Source organism: Molossus molossus, unplaced genomic scaffold (genome assembly GCF_014108415.1).
Source record: "Molossus molossus isolate mMolMol1 unplaced genomic scaffold, mMolMol1.p scaffold_m16_p_1, whole genome shotgun sequence".
Classification (NCBI taxonomy): domain Eukaryota; kingdom Metazoa; phylum Chordata; class Mammalia; order Chiroptera; family Molossidae; genus Molossus; species Molossus molossus.
Window position 1 is genome coordinate 246626036 of NW_023425344.1, and position 16368 is coordinate 246642403.

Below are 16368 nucleotides of genomic sequence, written 5' to 3' on the forward strand. Positions count from 1 at the left end.
ACACATTGCACTCACATATGCACACACACCTTGCTCTCACACATGCACGCACACATTACATTCACACACGCACACACACATTGCACTCACACATACACATTGCAAACACATTGCACTCACACGCACACACACAATGCACATTGCACTCACATATGCACACACACATTGCACTCACACACACACACATTACACATTACACTCATATATGCACACACACAGTACACACACCTCCCATTCCTGCTCTACTCTACCGACAGGGACAGGCTGAGGCATATTGTTTCTCCCGTCCATGTCCCACAGGCTCTTTTGTATGACAAGAGAATCTCTTAAAAGCTGTCTGGCACAGAGGGTGCGTGGCACCTCCTCCAGGTAGGCTTCCATCAGCACCCAGGCTCTGTTAAGTGTGCCTCCCCCTTCTCCGCTAACTCCTGTTTCTCCCGAGGGTCACGAAATCCCTTCCTGCCCCTGGAGTAATGTCCTGCTACTCCTGAGTCTTCCTCCTGGACGCCGAAGTACTTGAGATGATATTTGCTTAAAATGTGCGTTGCAAGGCTTGGGGCCGCCCCTGGAATACTGCTGGCACATGGCAAATGCTTATTGGATGAAACTGTCAATTTGCAAGTCAGACATAATTCAGGGCATGCCTGTCTCAATTGAACCAAAGACTGAATAAAACCCTATCGTCACAAATAATAGAATTTTCAATCGAGAAGGCCCTGGATTTGTAGTTATAACAACACATCACCGCCATCATCTTCTTCCTCATTGCTGTTCCATCATCACCGCCTCTGCCATCTCCCCATCACTGTCAACATCATTCTTTTTTTAAGCCTCATTTGAGGACGTTCTTCCATACTCTGTTCAGATAGAGTAGGAGGGAGAGAGAGAGAAACATCGATGTGAAAGGAACACATCGAGTGGCTGCCACCCACATGACCCAACCAGGGCCGGGGACAAACTGCAACTGAGGTACATGCCCTTAGCGGGAACCGAACCCGGGTCTCTCTGGACTGCAGGCCGACGCTCTAACCGCTCAGCCAAACCAGCCAGGGCATCATTCTTTAAGTTCCTCATGGCCCCCAACACCTCGCAGATGTCTGAGGAGAACCTCAATGTTTCTTGTGACCAGGCCTTCCAAAGCAGATTAGGATTTTGTTTTCATTTTTAATTTTTTTTTTAATCCTCAGCCTAGGACACACTTAGAGAGAGAAAGGGAGAGAGAGAGAAACATTGACGTGAGAAAGGAACATTGAAACACCTGTCATATGCACCCTGACCAGGGATCAAACCAGCAACCTAGACGTGAGCCCTGACCGGGAATTGAACTGGCATCATTTCGGTGCACGGGACCACGCTCAACCAACGGGGCCACTCCGGCCGAGCGGAAGTGGTTTAGGTTTTATTGATTCAAGGACATCATTCATTTTAATCCAGTCTCCGAGAAGCAGGGCTTCAGTTCTGTGGGTGAATTTGACAATCTCCTCACTGTTTAAAAGTAATGACGTAAACGACTTTGCAGGTTGGCCTGGAGTTGTATGTGTCTGGGCCTCTCCCCCAAAACGGGCCCTGAAGGGAACGCTAACTCCCAGGTCCACAGTGACCAGATGTCCCGCCAGGGTCTGCCACCATTCCTGTGCCTTTGTCATATCAAGTAGATTCGACTCTGGACAGATAGAGCTGGCCAGGGCTTCCTACCTGAAACTTAAGCCCCTACGGTGTTTCTGTTTGGGGTGATGATTTGTGTGACCTTAATTTTGGGTCACTTGGAAAGTATTCCTCCATAAAAGGAGCCTGACATTCCCTGGGGAATAATGCGGTATCCAGAATAAATAGCTGCCCGCCCCCCACTATGCAGTAACTCTGCACCCAGTGACCTGGGGACGCTGGTCGGAAAGAGAAGCGGGTCGCCCTTGGGGACGACTGACAGAAGTCACAGACCTTGTCTGGAAGAGCACGTCCTGCAAACACGGCCGAAAAGTCTGGGTGCTGGTGATTTGATGCAAAGCATAGTCCTTGGAAACAGCTGCCTACGTATTTATTCATTGTACGTAAAGACTTCTTTAAAAGCCTGAAAGTATGTTTTTAATGCTCAGTAAATATTCCTCTTTGCACGCTTTTGTTTTGTGTGAAAATGTATCATTTTTAATTTAAAAAGCCCCGCCCTATTCAAAATTGCACAGATGAGGACAAGCCCGACGAATCTGGAGGTGTATGAGTTTCTCGGGGCTGTTGTAACCCATGACTACAAATTGAGAGGCTTCAAAGGACACAAATGTGTTTTGTCACAGCTCCGGAGGCCAGAAGTCTGAAATCGAGGTGGCGGAGGGGCAGGGTCACCCCGAAGGCTCCAGGGGGAGACCGGAATCTTGTCTCTTCCAGCTTCTGGGACTCCGGGCGTCCTTGGCTTGTGGCTGTGTCTCTCCCATCTCTGCCTCCGAGGTCGGCGGTCTCCTCCTCTTCTGTCTTAGGCTCCCTCTATCCTTCGCTCACCGTTGGTCACGGCAGCCGAAACCTGGGTAAGCAGATACGAGGCGCCACGAGATGACAGGGTGCAGATCAGAAGAGCACGTCCTCGCCTTGTGGCCCCAGCCAGGCTCCTCGGGTGTCCTGAGCCTCAGTGTCGTTCTCTGTGAAATGGGGTTGCAGCTTCTACGGCATATGTTTCCCAGGGTGACCGGAGGAGATGGCTGTGCAGTGCACCCGGCCTCTGCCCTCCCTGGACGTCCGCCTACAGCCTCCGGTTTTCAAGCTTTATCACTAGCTCTCCTGCCTCCCCAACTTGCAGGGACTTCTCAGCCTCCGTCGTCGCCTGCGGACCAATTCCTGAGGGTGAATAATCTATTCACGTCACACGACTGGCTCTGTTTCTCCGGAGAGCCCTGCCTGACTCGTGCCCAGTAGCCTTGGCAAGGTTGGCCCCCGAGCTCCCTGCTTCTGTTTTCTCATTCGGTGATGTGCAGGACCCCGCAGACCAAGACGGAATGGCTTCGAGGACAGAAATACCGGAGGTACACGCTTTGTACGGTTTCTAGTGTTACCTGGATTGCATTCACCTTGATGGATTGTTTTGCTGCGGTGGTCTGCGAGGTTGAAGAGAGGATTCACCCTCTAAAAATAAGGCCAGAACATCTCATGATGTGGACACTTGACCGGTTAGAATCTTATCTGTGCTCTGGAAACCAAATCTGAGTCGTTGAAGCCTTTCCCATAAGGCAGTCATGTTTCTACAACGCTCAATTTTTATTCCTTTAATTATTTATTCATTTTTAAATGGTTGCAATACAAAATCATACAATGAATACACAATAAAATATGCATACAATTAGAATGTGATGACTGGAGGGGGATGTGAATAATGAAGGCAGCCATAACTGAACAGGTTGACCTTGCAATTTGTCCCCGATGTTTCTGGTGTCCTGGATGAAAAGGAGGTATGGTCAGTCACACAGTGGCAACTGTTCACAAGGAGGGGTTAGGCCTGTCTCTTGGGGGGAAGTTAACATGTTTTCTAGCTTTGATTTCTAAAAATAATTTCTCATAAAAGGTTCCGTATCATTTTATATTTTGAAATTGAGAGATGTCATGGGGTAGTGTTAAATCCGCAGGACACTTTGGTAGTCTTCTTCCATCCCAGCTACACTATCAACTAGGTTCATGACTAGTGCACGGCGTCTGCCTTTACCTCCAAAGCATACCTTCTTCACCACCTGGAAGAGACGAGAGGCAGTACTTATAAATGGTCAGCGTAGTCTCCAGGGCCTTGCCAATTTCCAATATGTAGTTGTTATTAGCACTAATTTTTTATTATCATTATTTCAGAGTATGAAAACACCAGGTCATTGAGCTGACAGCATTCCCAAACATAATTCCAGTGATGGGCTTCTGACAGAACGGCAGGTGAGGTGACCAGAAGGTGGTCATCTTGGCTGAGATACAACCAGATCTTGCATTAATTAGAAATTAATAACATGGACATAAATAAACACAATTTTAAAGTTAGTTGGGATCATAGAATATAACAATGTATCTATGAACTTAGAGAAAAAAGCATACAACAGAGATGACTAAAACTAGAACATGGATCTTGAACAATAAGCAAGTGTGCATTAAATAAATTAAGTCTAGATTCTAGCACAGTGAAAGAGCTTTCTGTGACCTCTGCTTTGGACCCAGAATCTTACAATGAGCCAGAATAATGCCAGAGCTGTAGAGTGCTCTGGTCTATATCAAAGGCAATTGAAAATGCTCTCGGGAGATCCTATGTCAAATGCAGTCCTCAACACACATACACACAGAATTATAAACATGATGTGAAGTATTTAAAGAAATAAAACAAAATTAGAACGTACTAATATTCAATGAAATATGGCCACACAGATTTGAAATATAATCATGATTATATTCATTGGGTTTTCAAATTCTAACCGTAACCCTAACCCTGACCCTAACCCTAACCCTGACCCTAACCCAATGAATGGGTTAAGCATTGAATAAGACACAAGTGGACTGAAAATTGGGAATCACAAAAATAAATCAGAAGAAATACCCACAATGTTGAAAGAGAGGCAAGAAAATAATAAGTATGAAAAACAGTTATAGAATACAGAAATATAAAATACAGAAAAGAAAGCGCAGTGGATAGCAAGCAATATGGAACCAAAGCACTTCACACTTAGCCATATTGTAATAAAACCGCAACTTCAAACAAGATTCTAAAACCAGCAAAAGAGAGCAACCAGCTGGCAACAGATTTCTCAGTAAAAACAATGGAAGCAAGAAGACAGTGGAGGGATGTATTCCAAGTTTTAATAGATTGCAACTTTCAACCAAGAACTGTGTGTCCTGTTAAACTATCATGAAAAATCAATGATTACTCAAAACTTAGAAAATTATGACCAACATATTACCTAAAAGAATTAAAAATATATATATTTTGCAAACAGATAAACACTTTGGAAGAAAAAGTATGAGATTCTTATATATTTTTGGAGAGAAGATTTAAAATATTGATCAGCATTCAATTTTATGTATTCATGAAAAAAATTTCTTTAAGTACAACTATTGAAAATAAAGAAGTAATATCTATAGATTTCAAACCAGTAAATTAAAGTGCTAGAAAGAAGACCAATGATATGAACAATCACAAAATATATAAATGAATCAAATTTAGTTAGTAAATATTTATTGATTGTAAAACTAGATAAAAAATCAAGTATATGTTGTTTATAAAATTATATTTAACCCATGACAACATAGAAAGGTGGAAAATAAAAGGAAGCAAAATATACGGTAGATGAATACTAACCACATTAAAATTAGATAAGTAGAATTTAAAACAAGTAGATTATGTGTAGACACCATCTCTATAATAACAATAGGTGTCGTGCACCAAGAAGATGTAACTATTCTCAACTTGATTTCAACGTTTATTATGTTTTCAGAGTATATAAAGCAAACCATAACAGAATTACTGGAAAAGCTGGCAAAACCACCTTTGCAATGAGACATTTTAAAAGTTATGTTGGCAAATTCAGTTGCATACACAATTGCTTAGCAGATGTTTATTGGACATCCATATCCTTTTATTAGCACTACTTGGAAGCTGATGACATAAAATCAAACGTTGTCAAAGATAGCAGGCTCTGGGATGGACTAGGCTGTGTGGGTCAGCAATGCCGGCTTCCGGGACTACGATGCCTTTATGAAGGGTGGCAGAGGTGGCAGAGCTGTGGACACACTACACATTCCTTACAGGAGCTTCTCTAAATCTTGATCACGCATTCGACGAGAACAGAGAAGCAAGACGGCCTGATGATGATACCCTCCCTGAGTACCCTGAAGGTGTCTAGATTCTGCCTAAGGAAAGAAGAATCACTGATGAAAGTCAGTTGAGCAACAGTGAAACTGGTTTTGCTGGCATCCTTGAGGGTCCTACATGAAACGCTTGTGGAGGATGGAAGGTCCTCAAGCCCACCATAGAGGGGGCACGCGTCTCAGCAATCCAGTGCCCCTCTTTAAATTACGGACTGTGCCTAATCAGCAACAAAGTCATCGTTTTTAAACTAGATTAAATAGACGTTGTGGATGGATACAATGGCTTTTGAAAGAGAATTTGATTTTGAGACGAGTGGCCTGAGTTATGGTTCTAACTCCACCTTTTAGAAACTTCATGAAGTATTTAAGTCACGCTAGTCAATAGACTGTGAGCTATGGTTCTTACCCATGTCCCCACCTTCACACCTATGACACATACATCATATGATACAGTGGATGCAAAAGCTCACTGGAAACTAAGAGCAGGCTAAGCATGGAGAGATTCACTATTCCTGTAATCAAGGGACTTAAGTACAGAAATGATGCTCCTGCAGTACAGACTCGTCTCTGAAATTCAGGATGGGCAAAGTAGGTGTACAGAGTTTATTTTTGTATGCTTTATTAATTATTGATTAGTTTCCATACAAACAACTGCAAACCTACCTTTACCCTCACCCTGTATGCTCTAAGGGAAAAGTGGAAAATAAGGCTCCCAGATAAAAAACATGTATCTGCTTTGAAGGGCTGATTTGAATCCCATCAGAATAGCTCAGGTTTGATTTAGGAGGAGCAAGGAAGTTCTGGGAGGGGTTTGGACAGGGAGCAGTATCTTGAAATCTCTGCGGCATCAACAATAAATTGAAGTGGATATGTATTATTTTGTCAACTGAAAATAAGGCTACTCTGCTGATAAATGCTTGTTTGAACCACAGTATCCGACTGACCATCTCCAAATAGTGTATTCTAGTACCAAGTGGTCACGTGACTGAGTTAAACCAATCAGAATTCTTCCCTGAAATTTTTTTCTAACTTCATCTGAAAAAGAGAGTCAACATCTCTCTATAGTGGCAATAAAATGATGATGTGATCCCCAAATACTCAAGGGCCAGGATGCCTGCTCTACCTTGTCCATCCAGTGCTTCCTGTCATCGTCATGTAAGGATGGAGGTGACATGACATCCTAGCCTTTATACTAGTCCAACCCTCACCCCAACTCTAACTTTATGCTGTGTGTTATCCCCGATGTTTCACTCACATCACTGGATCTATTCTTTTTTATTATTATTATTTTTTAGAGAGAAAAACATCGATGAGAGAAACATCCATTGGCTGCCTCCTGAACGCCCCCTAGTGGAGATGGAGCCCGCAACCCAGGCACGTGCCCTGACCAGGAATCGAACCAGGACCTCTCAGTCCATGGGCTGCTGCTCAGTCCACTGAGCCACACCGGCTGGGCAGAATCTATTTGTCACTGCAGATGCATGACATAGACACTACTATCAGAGCTCAAAGGTGAGGCGTTGGAGTGAATAGACCGAAGCGATTCTGCTAAAATGTAGAAACACTGTTTGCATCTGTTTTGGCCCATATCTTAGGCCAAGAATAGGTTGTAGCTCGAGTCAGCGCCCTGTTTCGAAAGGATGCTAATTCCAGCGGCTTCCTCTTGTGCTGGGGAGTGTGTGAAGCTCCGCTGTACACATCATTAGCGGGGAAGACACACAAAGTGGGGGGGGGGGGGCAGAAGCGTTCTCCCTGGCAACGCCAGGTGCTTTGAAATCGCGTCTTGCTCAGGCAGTCGGGTGCTGAGGGAAAAGGCTCTCGGTGTCCCGTGGAATTAGTGCTGATCAAGAAACGGATTCAGTTTTCACGACGGGGCTCTGCAAAGCAGAGAGACGAACGCTGGAAAGAAAAACAAAACAAAACAATGACCAAATAACAAACCGGAATAAAGTACCTTTGAAAGCCTATTTCTCAGCGTAGCTTGGGAGCCCACACTGCCGGTCCCGTCGCAGCTTAAAGAAACCCGGCCTGGTCTGTCACTACCCACCGCGGCACTGGAGAGCCAATGCCCACAGCTGTGGGCCTCTCCCCACAGCGGCTCTTTCCCGGCCCGGGACGCGTCAGTTGGATTAACGCATTGATAAGACATATATTTTCCTTAAAACAAGAATGCCTGTGGGATTTGAGGGGGGAATCCCCAAAACAAGGCCACGCTGGAAATCTTACCTGCAGATACAGTAGTAAAACATGCAGCTAAGAGAGCGATAAAGGACCTCAGATGGGCCTCCGGAGGAATTAGGAAGAACAGCTTTATCGGGAGGGTGTGTTCAGGCAGAAATAAATCAAGCCCGCGAGGCCAAGGAGAAATCAGAGCCTGGACTGTCTTTGTTGGAGATACGTAGGGTGCCCGGCCAGAGAGCTGTGGCGGGACATACAGACTGTCTGCAACACAGAACAAATCTGGTGGCCATGTTCCTGTTTCTCGGGGGAAGAGGTCCTGCCTTCCTTTGTCCTGTGGTCTAGCAGAGACCCAGCTATCCCCACACAGGAGGGGGTTCTCGGCACAGCCGTGGCTGTTTCTGCCAACAGCGGTGACTTCCACCCAGGGGAAGGGGCCACAACTGCAGACCAAGTCCGCAGGCTCCCTGAGCAGGAGGAGCTGAGAGCGGAGGAGCCGTTTCTGTTGTCATTGAAAGGAAGGGTCATAACATTTTTAAATAAAAGCACGACCCCAGATCCCTGGAGGAATAAATAGGAACAGGGTATGAATATAGGAAGTATATTCTGTCCCCAAAAAATACACTTCAAAGAAAGATACATTTAATTCATTTCAAGACACTACCAGGTTACTCACAGGCAAGGCAGCCCCGATTCAAAGTTCATAACGATGGCCCGGCCGGTGTGGCTCAGTGGATGGGCATTGACCCAGGCACCAAGAGGTCCCCAGTTCGATTCCTGGTCAGGGCACAAGCCTGGGTTGTGGGCCCGATCCCCAGTGAGGGGCATGCAGGAGGCGGCCAATCCATGTTCTCTCTCATCGATGTTTCTGTCTCTCCCTCTCTCTTCCTCTCTCTCTAATATAAAAAGAAATCAATGAAACATATATATACATATATTTAAAGTTCATAACAATGTTTATTAATTAAGTTGCCGGAGGTTATTTTCTCATCAAACAGAATGTCAGCCTACCAGTGACATCTTTCTCTGCTCAGAAACACACGCTGACACCGCGATCCTTCCCCACAAGTCTGAGCGTTGTGGGTGCAGGAGTCTGAGAGGGAAGGAATCATATTGTTATTGCCTCCCCTAACCGACGACTGTGCGGCGGATTTTCATAGCTGCGCACCGCGGGGCCAGGTTTCCTAAGTCATCCAGCCCATATGGAGCCTCATCTAAGGAAAATGCAAAGAAAGGGAATTACTTATATGAGGAATCTAATGAACAAAATGAGCAATCAAAATAGAAACAGACTCATAGAGAAGAAACTGACAGCTGTCAGAGGGGCTGGGTAAAATAGGTGAAGGGATTAAGAGGGAAAAAAATAGACACGAACACAGAATGGTGATTACCAGAGAAAAAGGGGGGTGGGGAGGAAGAAGAGGGTAAAATGTGGAAAGGCATTGATGGAAGGACACTTGACTGAGGGTGGTGAACACACAACACAATATACAGGTGATGCATTGTAGAATTGTACACTTGAAATCTATAATTTTATTAACCAGTGTCACCCCAATACATTCAATAAAAATTTTAAAAAAACTAAAACAATTTAAAAATGAAAATAAAAAGTGGATACAAAATAAGCCTGGGTTGCTAGGGAGTCGATACCTTATATAAAAAAGGAAGTTCCCAGAATAAAGCTGATTCCCTTTTCGATCTTCTTTCAATATTGTGCCTTTGGGCTAAGTCCTCGTTTTGTCACATTTCAATTCAGGAATCTTTGTCATCTGAACATTCACGAAGCGAACCACCCCATCTGACGTCCGGGACAGGGCACGTGTCACTCCCGGGCCTGGGAAGTTGCCGGGGAGGAACAGGGTCTGGCCGGTGGCAGGAAGGGGAGGGTGTGACCTGAGGAACCCGCCGCACCCCGCCCTCAGTCCCCCGCAGTGGGATCCGTCGGTCCCTCGCAGCGCTGGCTGTTCTGCCCAATGTCCCAGCAGGAAGCGAAGGTGTGTGGCAGCCATCCAGACCGTGGAGGACCCAGGTGTTCCCCTTCTGGAAAGTATCCAGGTGCCCCTCGGGCTCCGTGGAGGTGAAGATCCAGGTGTGACTGCAATGTCTGTCTCTTGTTTGTGCCTCCTAATTGGAGCTCTCCAGCCCCCACCTGCCTGGTCTCGGGCAGGCGCCCCGATCATACATTCATGTCCTGCCATGTGCCGGGGCGAGGCTGCCGGCGGAGGCTGTGGAGTGTTTTGTTCATTCACTCGGGATGATTGGGAAACAGGGCGGGGGGGCAGGAGGGTTCTTCCCGGGCGTCTCCCCTGCAGGACCTCCGAAGGCAGGTGTTCCTGCTCGTCCTGTTCACACACAGGCGGCAGGACACCCCGCGAAGAGCCCGGAGCGTGGACAGCGCACTGGAGATTCCGCGGGGTCGGCTCCAGGCCACCGCAACGGAGCCACGATGGAAATAAGGCGAGTCCCACGGCTTTTACAAATGTCCCAGTGCTTGTGAAAGGTGCTCACTCTGTACTGTCGCCTATGAGGTGCGCGATAGAACTGTGTCTAAGAAAGTCTACATGCCTTCATTTAAAGTATTTTATTGCTAAACAATGCTGCCACCTGAGCCTTCATCACATCCTAACCTTTTTTGTAAAACACTCAGTATCTGAGACTTGCAAGAAATCCAAGTGCAACCAAGCGAGGTCTGCCCGTAGTCAGAGACCGTGTCTCGGGTCTCTCCCTCTCCCTCTCCCTCTCTCTCTTGTTTCATATCGCTCATGCCCAAGGCCCTGTCTCTGGGGGTTCACTGTCTACTGAGGGAGAGCCAGACATCAATCCGTAACTTAGAGCTGCAATGACAACGGTGTTGACCGCATGGTAGGAGAAGTGGGTGTGGAAAGGGGGTTGCAGCAGACTTAGAGCCCCGGGAAGGGCGTCCCCGAGAGAGCGAAGGAGGAGCTGGAATCTGTAGAATGGGTAGAATTATCCAGGTTGGGGGGAAGGAGAGGGTGGACTCGGCACAAGCCTGGAGGGAGGCTCCATGGTGTCATTGAGTGTAGAAAAGAGTGTAGTTTTTGTTTTAAATATGTTGCATTATTATTATTATTTTTTTTAGAGAGAGGGGAAGGGAGAGAGAGATAGAAACATTGATGTGAGAGAGAAACCTGGATCGGCTGCCTCCTATATGCCCCCTACTGGGGATCGAGCCCACAACCTGGGCAGGTGCCCTGACCGGGAATCGAACCAGGACCTCTCAGTCCATGGGATGATGCTCAGTCCACTGAGCCACACTAGCCTGGCAGGAGTGTAGCAGTTTTCAAACTTGGTCCTCAAAGAGTTGACACTGCTTCCATCAGAGTGGGGTCTGTGTGCTTTGCAAATGGGTGGATGTTCATGGATCTCGGCAAACAGAAAGCGATAGACCTAATGCTCCGTGACTTCCGAGGGGAGGCCACGAAGGCACGGTTCCTGGGAGCTTCTCGTGGAAGGTCACTCCGAAAGCCTGTGGTCCTCTCTCTTTCAGGCTCCACCAGGTCCACAGGGAAGCCACGGCTTTGTGCTGCGGCCAACGGTCCCCTCCGAGCCTGTCCTCGGCCCCCCAGGACACCAGCCGGGCAGTGGCTGCTGCGGTCCCAGTGCAACTCAGCTCGGCCTCTGCTCCCGGACACCCCAGCGCAGGGAAGAGCCGTCCCCACTGGGCGCTTTCTGAATTTCCCACCCATGGAATTCCCGATCGGATCAAACGGTGACTACTGGCCTTTGCAAGTGTGGTCGTTTTTCACGGCAAAGGACAGCGGAACAGCTGGTGTGGGCAGGGCACACCGTGGGGCCGGGGATGCTGCGACACGCGACAGCGAGGTCACCTGCTCCAACCGCGGCTGGCCTCGGGAGCCTAGTGATGATGTCAGTCACTGCTCCTAGAGCCACATGAAATTCACTGGGAGGTTTTCATCGTGGAGAAACAAAACGGGATTTGTCCTGTGAGAGACCACTCGAGCTTCACGGCTGGCTTGACAGGGGCGTGGGTTGGGTGTGGAATCGGAGGTCAGTGTGGCGTCTGGGTGAGGCGGGATGACATCCAGAACGAACGTGGTCATGGTGAACGTGGATGCAAGGGAAGAGCGGAGACATCTTTGGTAAATGATCTGGTCTTGGCCGTGGCTCTCGTGACGGGATGTCTCCGGTGACTCTGGAGTGGCCAAGGTGTGCTGCTTATTGATGGTGACACCCTTTATTGAGACAGAGTTGAGAAGATCAACAATTTGATCTTGGACGTTTCTGAGTTTCACGTAACTTTCAGTGCTCAAGGTAGGGGTGCAGCGTAGGTGGCCAGGCACGCGAATCTCCGAGAAGGACGCTCTGTTCTCCCCACCACTTGGGAGTCAGCAACCTGGAAACGACCACTACAGCCACGGACGTGCTTGATTTCGGTTCAGGAAGAAGTAGATGGTCCAAGATGAAGGAACGTCCACGGCAGTGGTGGCCAAGGGAAAGGAACCCTGAGGTGGAGAAGGGAAGAACTAGGAGACTTGTCTTGGAAGCTTGGGGAAGACCTTGAAGAAGACTGGATACCCCCGAGATCAAGGCGGAGCCCATCTGCGGGACAGACGTGGGCACAGACAGACGGATATGAGAGAGGGCGTGAGTGGTAGGGATGACGGGGAAATGCCCCTTTCTAAAAGGTGTCCGCACGAAAGAGTGAGATAAGGTGTTAATTGGGGAGCGGATACAGAGCAATAAAGTCTTTTCTCTAAAAATGGGGAGATCATGATCAAAGGACTGGGTAGCAATGTGAAGAACCTGATGAAACGTACTGGAGAAACAATTGTGATTTTAAGATTCCTGATAACACGGAAGGCTGTCTTGGGATAAGGGGTGGGCATGACCTTACATAGGAAGGGGGACGTCACCCCTAAGTCATCAGGATAAAAGGAGCTGATGTAGGTGAGTTGAAGGTTCAGTATTCAGGGGAAGTTTTCATTCCACTGTTTGTCATCTGTGTCCTATGGGTACGGTTAGAGGTGTGAGCAAGGTAGTAAGGGTTTGAGATACGTATTTGATGTGAAAATAGCACCTTGCTGGGCCACATGTAGGAGGACTGCCTGGAGGCGGTGAGCTTGCCTTTGGAGCTGACTATCAGTGCACTCTGCCTTTTCGGGAGAACTCCAGCAACGCTTGCTTCTTGAGTGAAGACCAGTGGATCTCTGAGTCCATCTGGGTTTCGGGTTTTACTCAGATGGGTGTGAAAGACAGTGAGGGTAAAGCGTGTTATGGTATTGGCAAAAGTATTTCTGAAATAATCAACAAGGTTGATGCATTAGGAGAGATCCTAGCAGATTAATTGACTGGAGATTCTTAGCACCTTCTTCTATGTGGTCCTGGGGATGTTGCTCAAAGACCCCACATTTACTGAGAATCTATTACCTTGGTGGCCCCACACGTGTTTCGAAGTTTGGGGCAGTGCCAGGGGCGTGGTGATGAGTTCAGGCTCCTGTACCACAGTGCGCAGGACTGAATCTCAGCTCCTCCACCTGAAGGACGCGTGAGCTTCGGAATATGGCGCAACCTCACTTGAGAGTACCCTCCCCCCTGCGAGTTGGAGATGGTGGCCACCGCAGGACCTACTTCACAAGCTCCCTGGACGTGACTTACCGTGCACCAGACACGATGACAACGTAGGCTCATGCAGACGATGCGCATCGGACAGCATCACCTGAGGGCTTGCCGGCCTTGAGCTGCTATGTTTCCGTGTTGTGCTTGAGCACACTGAGGCTTGGAGAACTTACATGGTTCATCCAGAATCCCAGAGAAAGTCTAAGATCAGCTTAATCACAATATTTAGAGATTACACAGTGTTAAGGTTGTTTTTTGTTTTTTGTTTGTTTTTATCCTCACCCGAGGACATTTTTCCATTTTTTGTTCAGATAGAGCAGGAGGGAGAGAGAGGAAGAGAGAGACAGAAAAACATCGATGTGAAGGGACACATTGAGTGGCTGCCACCCTCACAACCAACCAGGGCCGGGGACAAACTGCAACCGAGGTACGCGCCCTTAGCGGGAACCGAACCTGGGTCTCTCTGTACCGCAGGCCGACGCTCCAACCGCTGAGCCAAACCGGCCAGGGCAGTGTTAAGGTTGTTTAACATAAATGACCTTATCCAAGAGTTGGGGTATAAACAAAAACATTGTTTGACTTCTAAGTCAGTACATTGCGCACAATTCCAAGATGTCTTCTGGAAAGTTCTCTAAACCGTTTCTCACCTGTACGTGTGGGTTATATACATGTGCTGTTACCCCGCAGGCGGATTATAAATATGAAGTGATATGCAAAAGGCCGGTCCCCTGTAGAACGGTGTCTCCCCTCTGACTGTCTCCTGACTCTTCTTCCCATTTCTCCCTGGCACGAGGGTGCACTTGGCCGCAGAGTGCTCAGCGTCCTGGGGCTGTGTCTGTGATACCCCCGTGGGACAGAGAGGGCTGGAGATGGAATTGTGGGATTCCAGCAAAACAAATCCCATCTGTCATCAGCATCATGGATCTGTGAATACAAGTTTTCAAACACAGATGGTGGGTCTCTTGTCTCTTTGTCATTGGACAACGCCAATTAAAGAGATGGAAATACAAGAAAATAGGGAGACCTTTATCTCGTGACCACTGGGATTGCACCCAGTCTCCCGTAGAGCCAGCAGCGGTGTTTCTGGTGGACTCAGAAGCCAGTGTCAATGGATTTACAAAGAAGGTGGAGAAAGGAAGAATGAGGGGTAGGCATAGAGCTGTTTAAACATCCCCTAAAAATGGCTTTCTCACCTCTTTCTCCAGATCCCCACCGTACTTGCGACCCGATGGGAGGACTACTTCTCCGTGGTAACGTATCTCCTCTCTGTGATGGCTTCGCACTGTCCCCCAGCAGAGCTGGGGCCTCGCCAGCTGGGCAGAGGGACACACTCGGTGCCGTGACACAGAGCCGACCTGTCGCTGGAACGCATTATTGAACCCATGAGTCAATGCTCCCAGGGGATCCCAGTCCCTCAGAAAAGCACCCAGCCCTTCAGCATGACATTTTCCTTGGAAGCAAGGCAATAAATGGCACTTAAAGGGGGAAGTCAGGAAAGAACAGCATGAACATGCCACCAACATATATGAAGAAATAAACATTGAAGAAGATGAGCGTGGTTGGCTGTGAGGAGCTGAATTTGAAAATGGACAGGATTGGGGCTGGGACACTGTTCGACTCATTAAGCTGCGTGTAGAGATTACTTTGATAAGCATCAAAATCAAAATAACATTTTCTGGGTCTTAGATTCTAGCTGTGGTGGGGAAGAAGAGAATGGCTTCTGCTAACTGTTATTCTTTAAGAAAAACTAAACAGCAATTTCTCCATTAATACTTTAGTGCAGTCTGTGTTTATCAGTTATTACTTATCTCTTTTATTTCATCAGAAATAGTTTATAATTGCAAAGAGAATCAGTAGGAGAGAGACGCTAATCTAATACATATGGTAGAGGAATATTTACAAAATTATTAAATGGCTTAGGTCCAAGAGCAGCCTAAGTATAATGCTATTTAAAGTTCGCATGCTGTTTAAAGTTTTTAATGTTTATTACTTTAAGTTTGCAGGGGATCAGAGCTTATTATCTGTTTCAGCCATAAAGACGCGGAGGCCACACAAATGGGCTTCCAGTGAATTCAGTCACAGAGAGGAGGAGTATGATCTGGAAAATGCAAGTGTCTCTCTTCTCCCTTCTGTTCACTGGGATCTTCCCAGGATCCTGGATGAGCTGGGTTCTGCTGCAGTCACAAGCTGCCCCTCAGCTCCGTGAATTCGAGCAACACAGATGCCATCCTGTGTCATTGGGACTCCTTTGTGTTGTCATTGTCCTTATGACCCATCTGTAGTAGCCACTAGTTGGAGATTTGTCAGGCACCAATAGAAAGAGTGTGAGAGAGAAAGAGAGAGAGAGAGAGAGAGAGAGAGAGAGAGAGAGAGAGAGAGCTCTAAAACTTCTATCTGGAAAATCATACACTCCATTCTAGAAATAATGCCTAAAATTTCTGCCATAGGTCATTTCATTATCAATCATCTATCGTCATACGTACACGCACCAATACCCACACCCACAAACACACACACACTCTATTTCTATCCATCCGTCTATTCATACATTCATCCATCCATTCCTCCATGCATCTATTTACACATTTATCCATCTGTCCATCCATCCATCCATCCATCCATCCATCCATCCATCCATCCATCCATCTATGCATTTACCCATCCATTTATGCATTCACACATCCAGTCACACATGCATCTACACATCCATCTACCCACCTTTCACACTGTAGGGTGAGGGTCAGTTTTAGGGGAGGTAAGGTTTATGGTCAAAGATGG